The sequence below is a fragment of the Rattus norvegicus genome, chromosome 1 (assembly GCF_021556685.1).
Source record: "Rattus norvegicus strain SHRSP/BbbUtx chromosome 1, alternate assembly SHRSP_T2T, whole genome shotgun sequence".
In the NCBI taxonomy this organism is placed as follows: domain Eukaryota; kingdom Metazoa; phylum Chordata; class Mammalia; order Rodentia; family Muridae; genus Rattus; species Rattus norvegicus.
In genome coordinates, this window is record NC_141534.1 from 100,576,183 (window position 1) to 100,595,057 (window position 18,875).

General features: G+C 50.6%; 1 protein-coding gene and 1 long non-coding RNA gene across 3 annotated transcripts in view; one reads left to right on the forward strand and one right to left on the reverse strand.

Annotated features, from left to right (window-relative positions):
- Positions 1-3,928: 3,928 nt before the first annotated feature.
- LOC108349564 (uncharacterized) lies at positions 3,929-9,003 on the reverse strand. 2 transcript variants are annotated; one of them, XR_015646341.1, is made up of 3 exons: positions 8,856-9,003; positions 7,752-7,845; positions 3,929-7,237 (listed from the first exon to the last, which is right to left on the reverse strand). It is a non-coding gene; the product is annotated as an uncharacterized LOC108349564 (long non-coding RNA). The 2 variants fall into 2 exon arrangements; XR_015646340.1 differs by lacking the exon at positions 8,856-9,003 and having other exon boundaries at positions 7,752-8,663.
- A 276-nt stretch (positions 9,004-9,279) lies between these two features.
- The window catches only part of Tshz3 (teashirt zinc finger homeobox 3), a 71,837-nt gene continuing 62,241 nt past the window's right edge, over positions 9,280-18,875 (forward strand). The window contains 1 exon segment of the mRNA NM_001107506.1: positions 9,280-9,313. The gene's annotated coding sequence lies outside the window, so the exon portion shown is untranslated.

The following is an 18,875-nucleotide window of genomic DNA, read 5'->3' on the forward strand; positions in this document are numbered from 1 at the left end:
ATGTGGCTGGGGGGTGATGGTGACACACTGGTGAGCCCCATCTTTCCTGGCCCGGGAGGCGATGTCTGAGAATGACTGAGGAAGGGCTTTCTGAGACATCATCAAAATTGAGCCAGCCTGGCAAGGACAGGCATAATCTCTTCCCAGGACTTTCCTTGTGGGAACTCGGACCAAGCACGAAAGCCAGCAGTAAGAGAAGATGTCCTTTCACATCTGGACACAGCTTTGCTCACCAGTGCTCTACCTTAATGTGCATCCCTACTGGGCTCAAGATCAAAACTCCCTCTCTTTGGCTGACATCTCCTAAAAACTTGAATGGCAGGAACAGCTTGTGCATTAGTCACCTCGAGTTGGACGTCATGCTTTGAAGAGGCAGATAAAACCTGCTAAGTGTTCCAAAATCAAGATCGACTCTCTCCCAGATCTGCACGGCTAACTAATATTTTTCCTTGGGTTAGCCTACAGCCCAGGTTAGCCCCAACTTGAATCCTCCTACCTTAGATTTCAGGGTGCTGGGATTGCAGACAGCAAGCAGGGCTTATTGTTTGGTGTCCTCACAGTTATTGAGCTAGCCCTGGGGCCAGGCTCTGGGAGGCTCCAGCCCTCCCAGAGTGACTCCCTTGGTTAGTGGCCAGGGAGGGCAGCTGTAGTTCACTGACTTCTGCTGAGCCTGTCTGGGGGAGAAGTGCTTAGAGGGGAACTCATGTCACTTCTTCAAGACCCTCGTGGCCTAGAGACAGAGCTGGGGATTAAGCACTGTCTAGGGCAACTAGACCCATCTCTAAGCCTTGTGATGGGAGAGGGGAGAGAGTGGTTATCATTCCACAGCAGACTACAGAAACAGTGCTACTCCTCAGGTTACGGCTGGCACTAAAGAGATGCCCCCATACCTTCCTTTGAACCGAGCCAGGTCTCCCAAGCAGAGCCAAACCAGAAGGTGGGCTTGCCAGGTTCCTGAGAAAACCAATAAATAGTCCCTGGCCACCAGCGGTAGCCCTGTTTAAAAACTAGTTTCCTTTTTATCCTCTGGCATACCCCATGCTGGACTTCCATTTGCTGACTAGTGATTTACAGGTTCCCTTTGGTACACACTCACAGTGCTGCCTTGTGCCTGAGTGCTTTCTCCAAGATATCTCTAACCAGATGAGTTCTGCCTGTTGGGGCTCCTACCAACATCTAGGCAGAGCCTGTGTCTCTACTCCCAGGAGCAAAGCCCTGGTTGATGTCCTGTGGCATCTTAGGCCTGGTGGTGAAACCTGAGAGTCTAGCATAGCTCTAAGCTGGGCCTGTTGGTATGGAATCTTCCCCCTCGTGGCAGCTTAGATCTATCTGCTCCAGAATTTTAGTAGTGGGAAGCCCACTGTGGTCTGAGATGAGCTGAGGGACAACACAGCAACCATACTTTTAGAAAGGGTCTGTCCTAAACTCCAGAGAGTCTCTGCCTGATTCTGTAATCCTGCTGATTTAAATGCAGGACGGACGGATAGAGGCTCTGAGACATTCCTAAACCACTTGGTCAACCCCAATGCCTTCTGCTGCCCCAATAGCACCTGTAGAGTGTTAGCTCCCATCCCCCAAACTCTCCCACCCTCCTGTCCCAGAAGGGTCACGCTTTGTCCTGCCTCTGGAGGGCGCTAAAGGAGAGGTGGCAAAGCCAGCTTCTGCTCCTGCTCAAAGGGGGAGCCCCAGGGACTTCACCACACTCCCACCCCCGCGTGCCTAATTTGAATATTTCATTGGCTGCCGCCAGTCTGGTCAATTTATCATGCAAATGCGGGTGCCCTCCGCGCCAGAGAGGAGCCACCGCCCGCGCTGGAGAGCGGCGCCCGATTGGTGGCGCAGACAGCGGCATTTGTAATGTTTTTCTTTGGGCATTAGAGTCATTTACCAATGCCATCGCAGGAACTCCAGGCAGTGCATCACAAGCCACTTAAAGGGTTTTATTGGCAGCTTTGAAACTTCTTAACATGTTCTTTTATTTTATACCAGGTGTCGACCAGTGTCTGACCTTTCTCTCTTCCTCCCACCCCCACCCTAAAAGCCAGGAACCTCGCAAACTAGTTAGTTCCCTCAGAACTGGTGCACAGGGTAGTGACTGCTATGTTTTTGACTTGGGAAGAAAAAAACAAAACAAAACTCACAGATCCTAAATGAATGCCCTGAGAATTCTTATGACGGTGGAGGAGGGGCTCTTCGAAAGAGAGAACAGAAAGACAGAAAGGGGAAAGGAGGAAAACTCAAGAAACAGAAGATAGACAACAGCAAAGACAAAATTTAGTAAGGGCAGAGTGTGCATAGATCTTCAGATCTTCTAGGTGGAATTGCCCCTGGGGCCAGACACCACTTGCATCTGACCCTGTACCCCCCCACCCCCCACGGCCCTCTGGCACTCAACCGTCCAAATACAAGTGATATTTACTAAGTTTCAAAACAAATAAAAGAGAAAAGAATAAAGCTTCTTGCCCCTCTTTACCTGCCCCTATTCAGTGCTGTGTTTGGTCTTCCCTGTTTGGGAAGTGGGAACAGTCCCAACACCATCTTGAGTTAGACAGAAAAGAGGAGCGACGTAGGAAGAGAGAAAGAGGAACGAGATTTCTCGTGGTCTGGTAAATCCCCTCGTCAGTTAATGAGATCGACTTGTTAGAAAGGTGGGCTCTATTTGGTCCCCAATGACCCGGTGTTTTGACTGCTGGGACCTCGTCCCCCTTTTATTCGAAGAGCTAAAGAGCCGGGTTCAGACCAGCATCGGGTCACTAACGTCCTCGAGCTCTCGCCACCGCGCGGGAGCAGGTGGGCATCTCCGCATCCCCACCAGGAAAGAGGTGGCCAATCCTGACCAGGGGCGAGTCTCACTCCTGGCCAAGGGTGAGTCTCACTGTGGCCAGCTACAGCTGTCTTGAACATCGGTTTTGTTTGCTTTTTTTTTTTTAATGTCCAAATGGTTTCTATAAATCTATTTCCCTCAGTGGAATTGGAGGGAGAGAGCAGGCAATGATGTTGGGAGGGATTTGGAGGAAATTCTCCCTTGGTACCGGAGTCTGTAGGTGGGGTCTGACCAAAGGGCATTCATTTTCTTGGTAACCCTGCTCTTGAACCGAGATTAAAGCAGCTCTGTCCTGTTTAGACCGAAATACAAAGACTTTCAGTTTTCTCTATTTAACCGTCGCTCTCCAAAAAGTTTTCCCCGTAACTTCGGTAAACGAATGAAAAATCATTTCGGAAGAAAATGAGGGTATTTGAAAACAGGTTTGGGGAGGGAAGAAGGGATCCCGGGACTAGCACGGTGGGAAGGAAGCTGACTGGCTTGTGCCCGGATCCCACCCTACCCACGATCATCTCCTGTCCCTCTGCTGTTAGGTTTAGTTTTTGTTATGCCTTCCTTTAAACTAACTGCCCAGGAACCTAGGATGGGGAATGGGGATGAAGCAAATAGAAGGAAAAACCGCAGGCACTAGCCTTCTTGGGGGAGGGAAAGCGACACTTCTGGGATTTATAACCAAAGTCCTCCCTAATCTAGTGAACTAGCCTCCAACCCGCCCCATCCCTGAATCCAGACTGCAATCCAGCAGCAAAGCTACCTGGGAAGGAAGCTCACCGTCCCTTTTGCCTCCAAGTCAAAAGAGTTCAGCTGAAAACCAGCATGGCCCTATAGGCAAAGTTGGGTCTTTTCCTCCGTGTCCCAAGACATAAGGAATTTGCAAACTAGATACGATACCAGGAGGGGGATGGGAGCGTGTGCCTGAGCATGTGGCTGTGTATTCTGGAGTTGGATTTGGAAAGTACTTGTAATTCTTGGTTTTGCATAAAGCCATTCTCTTACTTTTTCTTGCAAGGTTGTTCCCCCATCCTTAGTCTCATTTCCCTTGCACCCGATGCAGTTCTCCAGAAGCCGGAGAGAAGTGGCGTTAATATACCTAATAAGTCGCCCTGATTTTCAAAGGTTTATTTCGAGTCCAGACTGTAAACGTTCTTAGGGAGAATTTACAAACAAGACATCTGGTTTCTTAAAACAAAGCTACCAGGGAAAAGAGAAACAAACTTCGCTGCTGTGAGAAAGCACCTTCAGCAAACAGGCTAAAGCCTGACTCAGGTCATCCTAACCTCCAGCTTTGTTAGGGACTGAGCCCAGTGCCAGGCCGAGGCCAACAGTGAGCAGTAGGAGTCTTGGGACCCATGGCATTTTTCTATCAGTGCCTAAACCAGAAAAGTGAGGAGAAAAAAAAAAAAAGGCAGGTCCACCAGACTTCCCGACCATTTCAGGCTGGAGATGAATTAGTGCTGGGAGCCCTTGCCAGGGCCCACCCCTGGATTGTTGCCAAAGGCCCATGCCATCATCACCAAAGGTTCCTGGAGTCCTTGTCCTTCAAGATGATATTTCCGAGGAGTACTCAGCATGTACCCCCATCTGAGGTCAGAGCTTAGGCCCACGTGACTGGGAAACACCAGCCAGCCCTAGCTCCTTGTCCTGGAATGATGACATTCAGGATATCCTTTTCTTTTTGGTGGGCACTCAACTTGAGACACACTCCAGCCTTCCTAGGACCAGCAGGGCTGTCATTTAACTACCCTCAGCGGCCACCTAGAACACAAACTGGGCTCCAGGTATTAGACAAGCCACAACTTCCCATTATATAACTGTCCACATCATACTGGGCTGGGGGTAGGCTCCTTGCTCCTCAGAACATTGTTTTGAGCCACATCTCTAATTGATATACCCCACCCTCCAGGGGCTCAAGTAGCCAAGGTGGATGAAACTTAGGATAAAAGGTTCCAGGGATGGAAATCTAAGGCTCGAGATTGGAAACGCTGGGTAGGGTGTGCAACCCTTGACCTAGATAACTCTCTCTGGGAGTCTTCTGGAGACTCATCAGGAGGTATCGGATTACTCACTGAGTCTTAGATGTAGTCTCAGGGTGGTCAAGATTGCCAGCTTAGTTCCTGGGAATGTGAAGGGGTCATAGTCTGACCACCTAATTTCAAGGTGAGTCTCCTGACCGAGATGCCAGCTCCCAGTTTCCCCCATGGGCTTTTGGCACTGGGCGCTTAGGTGTTTCTCTTTATTCAGCTCCTTCCTTCCTCCTTCTATTTTTAGGGGCTTAAAAAATTATTCTCAGAAACGCCTCACCTCCCAAAGGTAGACTTATTTAACCTAGTACATTTACTACCGGGCACAATTCAAAGTGGACTAGAAGTTCCTAGGTATTTGCACAGACGCTGAAAGCCCCTTTTTGCTTTTAAAAGATAACCGCGTCGAGTGAACAGTTTCTATACAGTATATCCTTCACAGAATCCTACATCCTCTACCATGCTCAGGCTTTCCCGCCCTCTAGTAGAGTGTGAAAACAGCTGGACCACTGGATGCGGTGTGGGGAGCTGACATCCTACAGCACGGGTTACTTTCCTGAGTAACCCTTCTCTGGCCTTTCCCAGTACCTAGCAACCCTTAGCGCTTGCCTGAACAGGGCTCTACTCCCTTCCGAATCCCCTAACGGCGATATGAACTGCAGAAAGAGTTGCTTGCCGCCGGGAGAGTCGACAGAAAACATTTACAATAATAAAATCAGGTCAAATGTTAGGTAGTCTTCATTCAGATGTCAGAGGAGTAGGACCCCCTTCCGAACATACCCTTCCCCCGAGGTTCTTGGAGAAAGGCCTCTGGGAGGGACAGACTCGTCCGGAACACCTGTGCTTATGTGTTTACCAACTGAGTAGATCCAGAAGGAGCCGGAAGCCAAGAAGTACAATAGGAAAAACTCGTAACTGCAGCCTCCGCAGCCGCGAACTATCTGCAAGCTCTGGTTTCTCAAACATATGGCCCTGCCCTTTTTTTTTTTTCTGTAATGACACGTGGATTTCAGAGTTACTACTACTAGACGCCATTTCTTCCTAAACAGAGTCCTTTGCTCTCACTGAGAGTCCATTAGTCGGCATTTCTCCAGGTCAGGCCCTGGGAAGCAGCAGTCAGCCCTGGCTATACAAAGTTTTTGTTGCTGTTGAAATCTTGCTAGATGCAAAGGGGCAGACTCCACAACCCAGCACCTAGCACAGGTTGAGGGAGTTAAGGTCCCGCATTCAGGGTCGACTTTGTGTTGGGTGAGAATCTGGGGAACCCTTTTCTTTTAGTTACACCCAGCCTTACAGCAGAAGGGAAGATAAATCCTAGTGAAATATAAGGAGTAGGTTGACCTTGCCCACTTTCGATGTTCCAATGTTCCATCCGTACAACGACCTGAAAAGCTGTGCACATGTTGTGGTCCCCCAAATTAAGGGTGAATGGGTGCATGTAGCTAAAAGAACTCAGCGGAAATAGGAATCCAGGCAGTGCCAAAACGGCCGAGTCTGTTTGAGTGCCCCACCGGGCAAGGAAGTGTGGTCGCAGTGTGCACTCCGTACAGCCCGTGTTGTGCGTGACAGGCTGTCGCTGCAATGTGCAGCCCATTGACACTGATGGATGCGCCAATGGTTGGACGGACAGATGTTAGGGCGGATCACACAGTGCGCGGCGCCTGAGCAGGGAGGGCTAGGCACTGGTGAGCAGGGGTGCCGACAGGCGATAGGGGACCGGTGCTTGAGCCACTGCACGAGGGTATGAGGGGTGGAGGTGGGTAGCGAGGGAACGAAGGTTGAGAGAGCACCAAAAGGAAGCAAAGGGAGAGGGAAGCATCCTTTGGGCGAACTCCCCGTGCGCGGTGCCCAAGGCTGTGAGCACGTCGCCGCCGCCGGCGTGCCTAAATGCGCTCTCCGCGCTTTGAATGTGAGCCCCGGAGCTTCTGGGTCTGGCCTCCAGGGACAACGACCCTCCTCCAGGTCAGAGGGGTGCCGTGGTCACCTGAACTGTGAGGCCAACGGCGAGGCCAACCGACTCACCGATTCCTCGCTGGAAAGAAGCTTTAAGCGCCGGAGCCCGCGTCTCCCCGGCCTGGACGAGACGCCGTTTCGGCCTCTGCGGCCGCAGGCACCAAGCACCCCAGGCGCACCCACCCACGAGTACGCGACACACACATGCAGCACTGGAGCTCAGCCGCAACCTGCCTCTGGCTCTCGGCTCCGCCCGGGATCCACGCCGGGTTAATTCAACTCCCGAGCGCCTGGGCACTGGAGCCGGCTTTATAGCCCGGGAGGACAGCAGCTACACATCTGCATTCAGGGAGGCGTCTGGACCCAGCCCAAGCCAGCCGGCCGGGGGCGAGCGGAGACTTTTGATCTTACCGGTAGGGTGAGATCTTGGTCTCCTGGTCTACAAGAAAAAGAAAGCACGCTGTGAACTTTTAAAACAAACTTGAAAAACCAACCACAAAGAAAGCATGAAAAAGAGAGAGGGCTGAAGAAGAGGGAAGAGAAGAATAAGTTTAAAATAAGAGGAAGAAGAAGAAAAAAGCAGCAGCAAGAAAGGAAGGCCAGGGTTTGCAGCTCCCAGTGCGCTCAGGCGGCTAGTCCTGGGGCGCAGGGCACTGGCCCTCGGGTAGACTGTGGGCCTCGGGGCTCGCGTGGGTGCTAGGGCCCCAGCCGGCGCGCCGAAATACAGTGCTGCTCCCGGAGCCGGGGGCCCAGAGGCCACCCCAGCCACGGACGCCGGGAGCCCGCTGCGCCGCGGCCGCCCCATTCCCGGCCTAAGAGCTGGCCCAGGGAGACGCAATCGAGCCCGCAGCGCATCGATGCGCCGCCGCCCGCGCCTCTCAAGCTCTGGCTGGCGCTCCGCCGCCACCGCTCGAGGGTCGCCCGCTTGAATTCCAGCCCACCCGCGCCCTCACCACCAGAGTAAGTGAGCCCACGTCGCCCGGTCGCCACCACAGCCTTCCAGCCGCCTCCTTCACGGGGCACATCGGCCAAGTCTGCCCGGAACCTCTGCGACCCCAATCACCCAATCAATAATCAATCCCTTTCGTCCACAACTGCCCCTAAGCCAGGAGCATCTGGGGCAACCTCCCCAGTCCTGGGCGCACCCCGGCGGGGGATGGGTAGGGGAGCCGGAGTTTCTTCTCCCTCCCCCGTTCCCGCCTTAGAAACCTCCGACGCCGTGGGTGGGGGGCGCGGCCAGGAGCCCAAGGGGGCGAGACGCCGGGTGCTGAGACGGTGATCGTCCCAAAGTCAGTAAAGGAAACTTGGAGGTGACCCCTCCCACGCTTACCCCCGAAACAAACCTGGGAAAGTTTGTGGCGGGGGGGTGGGAGGACGGAAGGAGATAGCCACGGTGGGTCCCAGGAGAGGAACCCCAGGGCCCACACCCACGGCAACCCGCATATCTTCTCCCCAAGGCACCCCCGGGGCCCTGGCATCTTTGAAGGGGTACCATCCCGAGTTGTGGAGCGCTCTGGGGCTTTGCACGCGGTGGGTTGAGAGGAGTGCGGGCCGGGAGGGGCAGCGGGGAGCGGCCCGGGGTTGAGCCGGGGTGGGGAAGAGAGATGGGCGGGGGCTGTGGGCGCCCCGGGACAGGCTCCGAAGGGCGGACCCCGCGTCCCGGCGAGAACGCTCGGGGCAGAGACTGAGGGCTAGCTCCGGGTGTCTGGACTTGGGCGGAGGGCCCTGGGCAGGCGTCCGGGCCAGGGCCAGGACCCAGGCTGGGGGCGCCTCCGCGGGCAGGCGAGTGACACGATCATCTCCTTTTCCTTTAAGCTTGCCTGTTGCCGACGCCGCCGCTCCAGCCGCGCCGTGGGCAGAAGACTGGACCGCTGAGCCCCGGGCCGCGGCGGCGGCGGCTGCGCCCCCCCCCTCCACCCCCGGATGCCTTGACCTCCCTGCCTGGGGGCGGGAAGCGGGGCAGGACCGGCCGGGGTCGCTCCGGGGCTCCTCCTCTCATCTTTCTGCCCGCCTTCTCCTCCTTCACTCCCCGCCCCCCAGCCCCGAACCCCGCGCACCTCGTCTGGGGACGGGGCGGGGGGGGGCAGGGCGACCGCTCCTCCCCGCCCCCTCCTCCTCAGGCCTCTGGAGCGATTTGTCAAACTTCCCATTCCGCCGGCAGCGCGGTCCTCCTCCTCCTCCTCCTTCTCCTCCTCCTCCTCCTCTGCCTCCTCCTCCCCCTCGCGCTCCTCCTTCCCCGCGCCTCCCTTGCCCGCCCTCCTTCCCTCCGCACGTTCGGGGATCGCGGCGGAGCGCAGCGAGGGGGGGACGCGGAGAGCCGGGGCGCAGCAGCATCCTGCGGGCGGCCGCTCTCCGGGGGGGAGGCTGCGAGCAGGCCCGCCTCGCCCCCCCCCGCCGCCCCTCCCTCCCTCGGCTCAGCCCGGCAGCGGCGGCGGCGGCGGCGGCGGCGGCGGTGGCAGTCGCGGGAGAAGCATCATGCCGAGGAGGAAGCAGCAGGCGCCCCGGCGCGCAGCAGGTACGAGCGGCTTCCCCTTCCTCCTCCGGTCCTCCTCCTCTTCCTCTGCTCCCGCCGCGCCTCTGGGCCGCCGGCCCCCGCGCTGCTCGCCGCACTCCTCGCCTCTCTCTCTTTTTCTGTCTGTCTCTGCGGGCGCAGAGTAACTCCGGGAGCCCGGCTGGCTCGCGGCTCTCCTGCCCGGGTGAGCGCGCCCCCCGGTTGCCCCGCTATGTTCTCCGCTCGACCGGCTCGCACACCCTCCCGGGGACGACTGAGCTGGCTTGGGTCCCCGCCTCTGCCGATCCGGCTGCAGCGGAGAAGCGCTCTCCAACCCGTGCCTTTCGGTGGGGGGCGGGCGGGGTCACCTGAGTTCTCTGGGACATCTTTCGCGTTGTCCCGGGCAGTACCCGGTGCCTACCGGGACCAGAGCGAGCGAGCGTGAGCTACCGGATCCCTCTGGCCACCTTACTGCTAATTCGATTGATTCTTCATTTATTGGGCCCAAACCGGGTACAGCGGTGGAAACCAGAGTGCACTGGGTCTGTGTATTGTCAGATGACTGTCAGGTCAGTGTTGGATGCTGACATTTCCTTCATTCGTGAATGTCTTCTTACCCCCCTCCCTCTCTTTCCGCTGCTGCTCCCTACCCTTTTCTAGCACTTAGTTCTGGGACATATCTGAGTACTCCCCCCTCCCTCTCTTTTTCTGCCAGGAACGTCAACTCCTGTTAGGACTGAGCTGATTTTTTTTTTTTTCTGGAAAAGAGAATCATTGAAAACAAAACAAAACCCACACACAGAACATTATTTTGCAATAATGTCGGTTGGGGGCACGTTGGCTGGAAGAAGGGTTTCTGGCGGGTTGCCACCCTTGATTTGATGACTGATTGATCGCCCGTCATGCCTGTGCCTTTGATCTATTCATTCCCAATAAACATCAATAAATCACTTGCAATAGTGAGGCCAAGCTCCGTGACGTCAGGAGGGCCCTGTCAGTGCAACTTCAGGGATTTGGGGCGGCTTGCCGAGAGAGGACCACATATGGACGTGATGTATTTTGATATGAATAACACTCAAGACGTGCAGAGGCTCAGATGCTGCCCGAAGGGGAGGGTTACTTAGGAATCCTTTTCTTTAATCTTCTTTCTTTTCACTTCCCTTTTGAAAAAAGAGGGGAGGGCTGAGGGAAGAAGGAAGGGTCACCGAGGTAATGTTCCACGTGCTGGTGGTATACAGGCTAGTGGTGGTGCTCTGCAGGCTGCTGGTGGTGGCAATTACCTTCAGACTAGCGGGGCTCCCACCTCAGCTGCTCTCTGGCCTCTTTACCAGAGTCACAGAGAAGGGACCATAAGGTACTTCTCCCACAAGGGTATTGGTCTGACGGTGTTGTGAAGAAACCTTGGGGTGGGGTGGGGGATTTAACTTGGTTTGGTGCATAGAAGGAAGGCATGTTTTCCTTCTGCACTCAGTGTTACCCAAATTTAGAAAGTTCGAAGATCCCTACAGAGAGCTCACCTCTTCCCTGATGCTGCCTGCTCATCCCATCTCCTCCTTTAAATTCCAAGCTTTTGCAGTGAGCTGATCTACCCGAAATAAACTCTAAGACTTTGGAGGCATCCTTTACAAAGTTGGTTAGTAGGAATGTCTTGGGCTTCTTCCAGTCTGGGATTTTTTTTTTTCTCCTTACTTTCTTTCTTTTTCGGGTACACGTTTTTTAAGGTATCTGTGCCTCCATCCAATGAAACATATGTGACCACATCCTTGCATTTGGTCTTGAACTCTGTAGCTCTTCCCCACTGCTCCACCCAGCCCACAGGACAGTTTTCTCAAATGTGCTGTTGGTCTGATTTTTTTTTTTTTAAAGCAACCTGTTCACTAACCTTTTTGCACTTTTAAGCCAGCCAGGAAATCTCAGGTCAGTTAAGGAAAATTCATTATATAAAAACTTGACTGCCCGACTAATGGGAGATGGAAGGATGGCTTTGCTCTATCAAAATGACCCGTCAAAACGACTTTGTTTCATATTTGATTTAATTGTCTCTCTCCTGACAGGCACATTCATCAATGGCGTAATGGTCAATCAGAAGTTGGCAGAATGAGTGCTTTCTTTCTTTCTCATACCCTGGTTTTGGATTTACTTTATCAGAATGCCTCTGCCTAATGGACTCGTGGAGGAGGGGGGTGCAGGATGGCTGAAGGGCTCCACACAAAACCGTTCCACAGTTTAGACTGCTTAGGAGTGTACCAAGGCCAGTAAGTTGAGTTGTGTGAGGTGCTGTTTTTTTTCTTTGTTTTGTTGTGTTTTGTTGTGTTTTGTTTGCTTGCACGGATGGGCTAGGAACTTCTCAGCTTTCTCTCCCTTTCTAGTTCTTGAGGCTGCTTTTGTGACATCCTGGGAGTGATCACAAATTGATTGCTTTGTACTGATAGAGAGATGGTGGGGGGGGGAGAAAGAAAGAAAGAAAGAAAGAAAGATGTCTGCTGGTGGGTGACTGGAAACCCTGTCCACAGCAACCTTGAGAATACTGGAGAACACCCCCCCCTCCCCAAAACTGAAAGGTCCGCTCAGCCATAAAAAAAGAAAAGTTGTTTTGCCAGCTTCATTAGTGTTCACCTAATTAGCTGTAAACCTGATGGATTCCTGACAGCTTTAATGATTGGAGATGACAAGCTTGACGCAGTGTCATGCAGCAGAATTAGGTTTGCAGCTAGTTTGATGTAATCAAGTTGATATTACACAGTCCTGGCTGCCTTTAGTTGTGCATTAACTCAATTTTCTGCTGCAGGTGACAAATGGGCTTTGGTACCTGGATAATCATGTCATAGGAATTAGGGCCCTTTTAATGGTCTGGGGTAGAATAACAACCACAAAGGGCCCAGAGCTGGGGAGAGCGTGCAGACAGTAGCACACAGGTGCACGCAGGCTTTCTATCTAGGCCAAGTGTAGCCTTAGCTCTCCCGAACGAACGGCCGAGGCAGGCTCCAAGAATCCCTGAAAAGATGGTTTCTGCAATTTAGATTTTTGAAAATAGACTTTCTGCATGATCTGGAGTCTTTTTTGCAGAGAGGGAGAATGGGCAAGAAAGAGGAGTTTCTTCACCTTCTGGACAGAAATCTGGGCAGGAGTTTCCTTCCTGGGAGCATGTACTATGAAAAGGCCAGACATTTGGTACTGGGGAGATTGTTGTTACCCACTGAAGCTGGGTTAGGAATGACCTGTGTCCTGTAGGCAAAATAGCCATTATGCCTTGCTTAAAACACCGCACACCCTACCCCCACCCCCATCGTAGTGTTTGTTTTTAAGCAAATGTTTTCAGAAAATAGCAGGGCCGAATTAGAGTAATCCTTAACAGCACGTTCTGTTTTATCCACGTATGTACAATTTCTGGAGGATGCAACACAGATCACTGTTCGGCTTTAAAAAAGAAAAAATCTTCAGTGAGCAAGAACTCACGAGTGACTTTTAGATTCTTTTTTCTTGCAAAGGTGCGCTCTTCTATGGTTTTCTTAGGTGCTGGCATTGTGAGGGTCCATCTTCGGGCATGCTGACTTTTGTAGAAGGGGCTAGGACCAGCTGTTGTCACAGAACTCTGTGGGTTTTCCCTGGGATAGCAGGTTTTTCCCCACTGCTAGTGGACATGCGCACGCCCGAGAAGCGGTTCACCAGAGAGGTGGCTCACCTGGTGGTATGCTGGCTTGTGACACCATCATCAAGTTGCTTCCTACTAGGGCAGCTCCCAATAGTGTCTTCTACCTTCTCTCTTGGAAGCCTCCGAGCACTCAGGAAGACATGTCCACATCTGCCTGGGGAATTTATTCCCTCTCAGACCTGCCACGTATTTCTCCTTTGGACAGTCAGTCTTCTCTAGAGCGAGGAGACATAGAACTGGTTTTGGCTGGCCTATGGTTTTATTTTTTTTTCCCCATTTCCTTTAAAACCAAGAAGAAGAAGAAGAAGAAGAAGAAGAAGAAGAAGAAGAAGAAGAAGAAGAAGAAGAAGAGGAGGAGGAGGAGGAGGAGGAGGAGGAGGAGGAGGAAGAGGAGGAGGAGGAGGAGGAAGAGGAGGAGGAAGAGGAGGAGGAGGAGGAAGAAGAAGAAGTCGTCAATGATGAAGGAAAAAACAGAAAAGTTGGAAGGCAAGAGACCTTTCTGTAGGCCTGTACCTGGGGAAGTGTACCCTATCCCCTGATCTTGACAACTGTCAGAGAGGAGGGCATCAGTCCACTCCAGGGCAACCCTTGATTCTGAGCAAAGGTTGTTGCCATTTTGTTCTTGGGTTTGCCTTGGACACACTCCTGAATGTGAGTACCGTTGTCAACAACTGATATAGCAACAGTTATTCCCCAGATTGCCTCAAAACTCTGCGTCTCCTCTCTTTCACTAGAGATCGGTGTGTGAGGTGACTGTGTTCAGGGACCTGGGAGATGTGAAAACCCAGGCGAGCTCGTAGGATGCAAACCTGTCTTTTAGTCTGGCCTGACGCTTCATCAAGGAGAAGGATCATGCTAAGGGTGATGTGGGGATCCCCTCTAGGGTGCTTTCTCTTGTACACGTGGGCCACAGAGTGAGGCCTGGCCAGGCTGCAGTATACAGACATGAAGCAAGGCCAGGATCTGGCAAGTGTCCCGTGGTCCTGATGTCACAGCCTCCCTTAAGCCAGTCAGGCACTCCAGATGCAAGGGTTTCCTGCAGGCCCAGTTTTCATCCCTACCTGCCACCGAACAAAGTATGCAGTTAAAAAAAAAAAAAAAAGATGTGATCTGCATCCACCCTTCTGTGCTAGTGTCGAGCCCTCTGAAGCTGCTGGGTCCTGGGAGAGAAGCTGCACACTTAAGACCCTTTACCTCCACCCACTGCTTGCGTGCGAACAGGGAAGACAGGCCAAACCAGGACCCTGTGAGATGCTCCCTGTTCATGTTTTACTTAGAGTCTAAATGGTGGTTTCTGTGTCTGGAGGTAAAAATGAAAGGTGAATACGATATATTTTATTTGGTAACAATGGTGTAGGCTCGAACATCCAGGCAGAAAATGTGCACCAGTAATTAGACTCAGTAGACAGGCAGTCATTTTTAAATTCTTTGACACATGCATAAAATAGTCATATAATAAGATAAGATGACAATTTTATGTTAGGTTGATAAAGTGTCCTGATACTTGCATTTAAATGTCTATAAGCCTTTTTTTTTTTTAAATCCAGACAGATTAATTCTAGTTTCCAGTATTTGCAGTTAGTCATTCAATTAATTTTTAAATCCTACTAAACAATGACTATGAATATATTTTTCCTCCCTTTCTGGATTTTTTTTTTAAAAAAACCTGCATTGTAAGAAATGGATAAAGAGTAGAGCTTTCCTTAATTTTTTTTCCAGCATGTGTAAAATTCACATCCAATGTGGACGGAAAAATCCAGGTCGCTGTTTGTGGCTACAGTAAGGTGATAGATACATTCTTGGAAATAATCTTCCCAAAGACAAGTAGCACGTGGCCGGCTTAAGGCCACTTTGCCTGAGAGACTGACAGCATCTAGATTTAGGAATCGTTATTGGAAGAATTACATAGTGCCCTTGACCAAATATTGAATATTTTATAAGCCCCATTTAAAAAAAGACATTTCTAGCACGATACACTCGGTTTGATCAGCATTTAGATTCTTGGGTTTAATTACCTTCAAATCTGTAAATTCTTCCACAGTCCCGACCAGAATAGCTCACGAGATAGATGTGCTGAGGGTTAAGAAGGGAGTTCACTAAAAGTTGTATAGCTAGGACTTCTTTCTGACCATCTCTCTGCTCTCTTCTCTCAGATTGTGAAGATGTGGTTCTTGGATCATAATTTAAATTTATTTGGGCTTAATGATAAATTAGTAATCCATACTGTCAGGACACATGTTATTAATTATAACTGCTTCCTTCATCCAGAACAGCTGTTGGGGAAACAGGGGAAGTTCAGATTGTCTTGGGGAGGGAAGGGGGCCAAGCAAGGAACTCACCAGCTCCTTGTCATACTTCTTGGTCTCCTGCCTTTGACAATTAAGGCTCACAGAGGGCAGCAGATAGAGGAGAGGGAAACTATCAGTTTTCTGTGAGGATGACTAGTGGGAAATGATCACCAAGGTACAGTCTTAAAAACATGAGCTTAACAGTGCATTTGAGTCCAGTTGGAAACCCGAGGCTCAAAGCAGGCTGGATTGGCTGGCCTCTGTCCTACCAATTTCTCTCTCTCTCTCTCTCTCTCTCTCTCTCTCTCTCTCTCTCTCTCTTCCTCTCCCTCTCTCCTCTCTCCCTCTCTCCTTCTTCCTCTCATTCTGCACACATACCCCTACACATCCCTACACACACACACACACACACACACACACACACACACACACACACTTTTTCCTCGTCTGTGATAAACCAGGATATCTTCTTTACAAGTCTAAGGTAGCAGAAAACAAAATACTTCAAATGCTTGCTTATTTCCCAAACTGGAACCTCCCCCGCTTCCTTAATGGAGAGCACAGGGCTATTTGGTAATCTACGTGCAATGACTCAAATTCATTTACTTTTGATATTCTGTCCCCATCATTAAATTTAGCCCTATGTATTCAGTTTCCTCTGAGTTCTTTGAGAAATGCATGTTGCATAAAATAGGCAATTTTTAATGAACAATTTAATGTAAATGGGTTTTGAATTTAAATTAATATTAATGAAGCCTTGAGTGCATTTATTTTGCATACGTAAAGACTTGTAAGTCTTTCACCCACGTGCCTTTTTTCTTTATGTAGTAACATTGGTTGGGTGGATGAACCAGCACCTTTTAAAGATTTACACTTAAAAAAAAATTAAATCGATTTTATATGTCCCTTAGCGCCAACATATTATTAAGCAAAAGCGTCACTTCATTTTAAGAATATAGCCTGATCTCAGAAACCTCTCAGCTTCCAGGGCCTGCAAACAGCCACTGGATTGGCGTTGCTGCTGGAGAAAAGCCTAACCAACAATAGTTACTACAATCAAGATGTTTTCTTTCTTTGGCTTACCTCTAATGCATTATGTATCGAGGAATGATGTAATTAATTCTGTTAGATGTAATTGCTATAATCACTTTGATGTTACACATAATAAAGGTAATGTTGTAAGCATACAAAAAATATAAACACCTTATTGTAACTTACGAATGCTAAAATGTCTTCTTCTAGAATCTGGTTTATACGCAAGGGTTGCTGACTGTTTTGGGTCATAGGTGATGGTTGGTCGGTGCTGAGGTCATTCAGATTCCGAAGGATGGATCTTTGGCTTGGAGGGATCTCCGAGCCTGTTGCCTAGGAATCTCAATGCCAGAAGGATGTGGCTAATTAAGAGAAGGTTTTGTCTGGTGTAGAGGAGAGAGGTAAAGGCTTTAGAAGTGGCCATGACACCAGAGGATGGCATAAGAGGGGCTGGGAAGCTGGGATATCTCTGATCCTTAAGTTAGGGGAAATACACTCTGTGTGTGTGTGTGTGTGTGTGTGTGTGTGTGTGTGTGTGTGTAGAATGCATGTGCTCATTGGGTAAGTGGGAAAGACTACTTTTCTATAATAATATGAGAGAGATAAAACAAAACATTATACTTCATTATTCTCATTCTGTATGTTTCCAGGACTCAGTGTGTGTGTGTGTGTGTGTGTGTGTGTGTGTACACGAGAGTGTGCGTGCAAAAGTGTGTGTATATATGTGTGTACCCATGCATGCATGTGTATATGAGTGTGCAGGTGACTGTGCTTGTGTGTGTGTGTACACGAGAGTGTGCGTGCAAAAGTGTGTGTGTATATATGTGTGTACCCATGCATGCATGTGTATATGAGTGTGCAGGTGACTGTGCTTGTGTGTGTGTGTGTGTGTGTGTGTGTGTGTTCATGATATTCCAAGGCTGATGTTGCCTGTTGTACTGGAACCACCTCACCATCCACACTCCGAGCTCTCGTGTGCCCAGAATGAATCTATCTCTTCCACACAGGACATAGACGTTAGCCTGAGATTCTAGAGGCAAAATGCTCATGAGGAATCCCTAACACGTGTAAATCATTCTCTCCCAGTGCAGCTCGAAAGTGTGGGCAGCGTGGCAGGCCAAGGAAACATGCCGTTTAACTGTTTTCCCTCTTGGGTACTCTGGATTAAAGCAGCTTGTTGATCTTTTGGACGTCCAACTGCAGACACCCCCTATCCAGTCATTGTTACAGAGAGCCTTTTAAAGCCTTAGGACCCAGGGTGAACATGACAACAGTTTCTGTGAGATTTCCACTATTTATTTGTTTGTTTGTGAGTCTTTGAGACAGCATCTTGCTATGTAGCCCAGGCTGCCCTGGAATTTACAATCTCCTGCTTCGTGAAGCTCCTTGAATGCTAGGATGACAGGCCTGTGCCACCATGGCTGTCCTTCGTGTGCCTTGCGTGATCACACAGAAAAACAAGCAAAGGTGCACGCGAGAGAAGGGATTTCAGTGTCTCCTTCGAAGCCCAGATAGTGTGTGAAGGATGCCCTAGCTTGCGTCTAGGGCTCCTACAAGGATCTTGTTATTGGGTTTGGTGCCTGGCTGCAGACCTAATCCCAGGAAGAGCGCGGGGTGGTCAGCATAGGCCTGAGGGGACAGAACTGAGTCTGGGCCCAGCCTTGGGCTGCAGACCTGTAGCCTTGTCCTCAGACTGACTCTTAGGCTGGTTTTGATGGGTGGAATGATAAAAGGTCTGTGAACTGCATAGGCCCCTGTAATCAGGGCGGGCGCTGACATCCTCCTCAAGTTTGACAGCTCCTTCCTTTTCTGTCCTCACCGCCAGCCAGGCCTTTCTCAACCAGCCCAACGGCCTCCCCCTCTTCTCCCTTGCTACCCGCCCGCCTGCCTGCCACCCACCCACCCTTCCCCTCCCTGTCCCCCTTTTTGCGTGTGTGTGTGTGTGTGTGTGTGTGTGTGTGTGTGTGTGTGTGCATGTGCACGCGCGTGTTTCACGTTCTTGATCAGTCTCAGATGCTGGGAATTATTTTTTTTGTGTGGGAGGGGGAGTGTTGCTTTAGTTTTGTGGGTTTGGGCAGGTGTGAGAGGAAGTCTTTTTTTCCCCTCCCTCTCTCTCTCTGTCTCTGTCTCTCTCTCTCTCCCTCTCTCTCTCTTTCTCTCTCTCTCTCTCTTTTTGTACTGTAGGCCTGTTGCTAATTAATGTTCCCCCATAAGATTCTGTCGGAGTTGAGTAATGTTTTTGATCTTTATGCCTGATAACTGCATACTTAATGAGATTTCAAAGCTGTGAGTGCCGCTTCCTACAATTATTGACAGATGCCTTTTCTTTGCCATTGGGTTCAGCTCCATAAATCCTCCCGCCGTAATGAGGTTGAGCGGTACCACCCTGGCAGTGAGCTAATGAAAGGGGGGAGGGCGCATCGGCGCACGGCTGTCTGACACATTTTTTTCCCTTTAAAATTTACTATGCAGATGTCAAGCTGCAGGCCGATTACTTCAAACATGCTAATTTTTATCTTGCTTTTGTGTCAGCCCTTTGCCATTAAAAAATAAATAAATAAAAGGACTAACCTTCCTGCCCTCCAGTTCATTCTTTTTTTTTTTTAATTTTTTT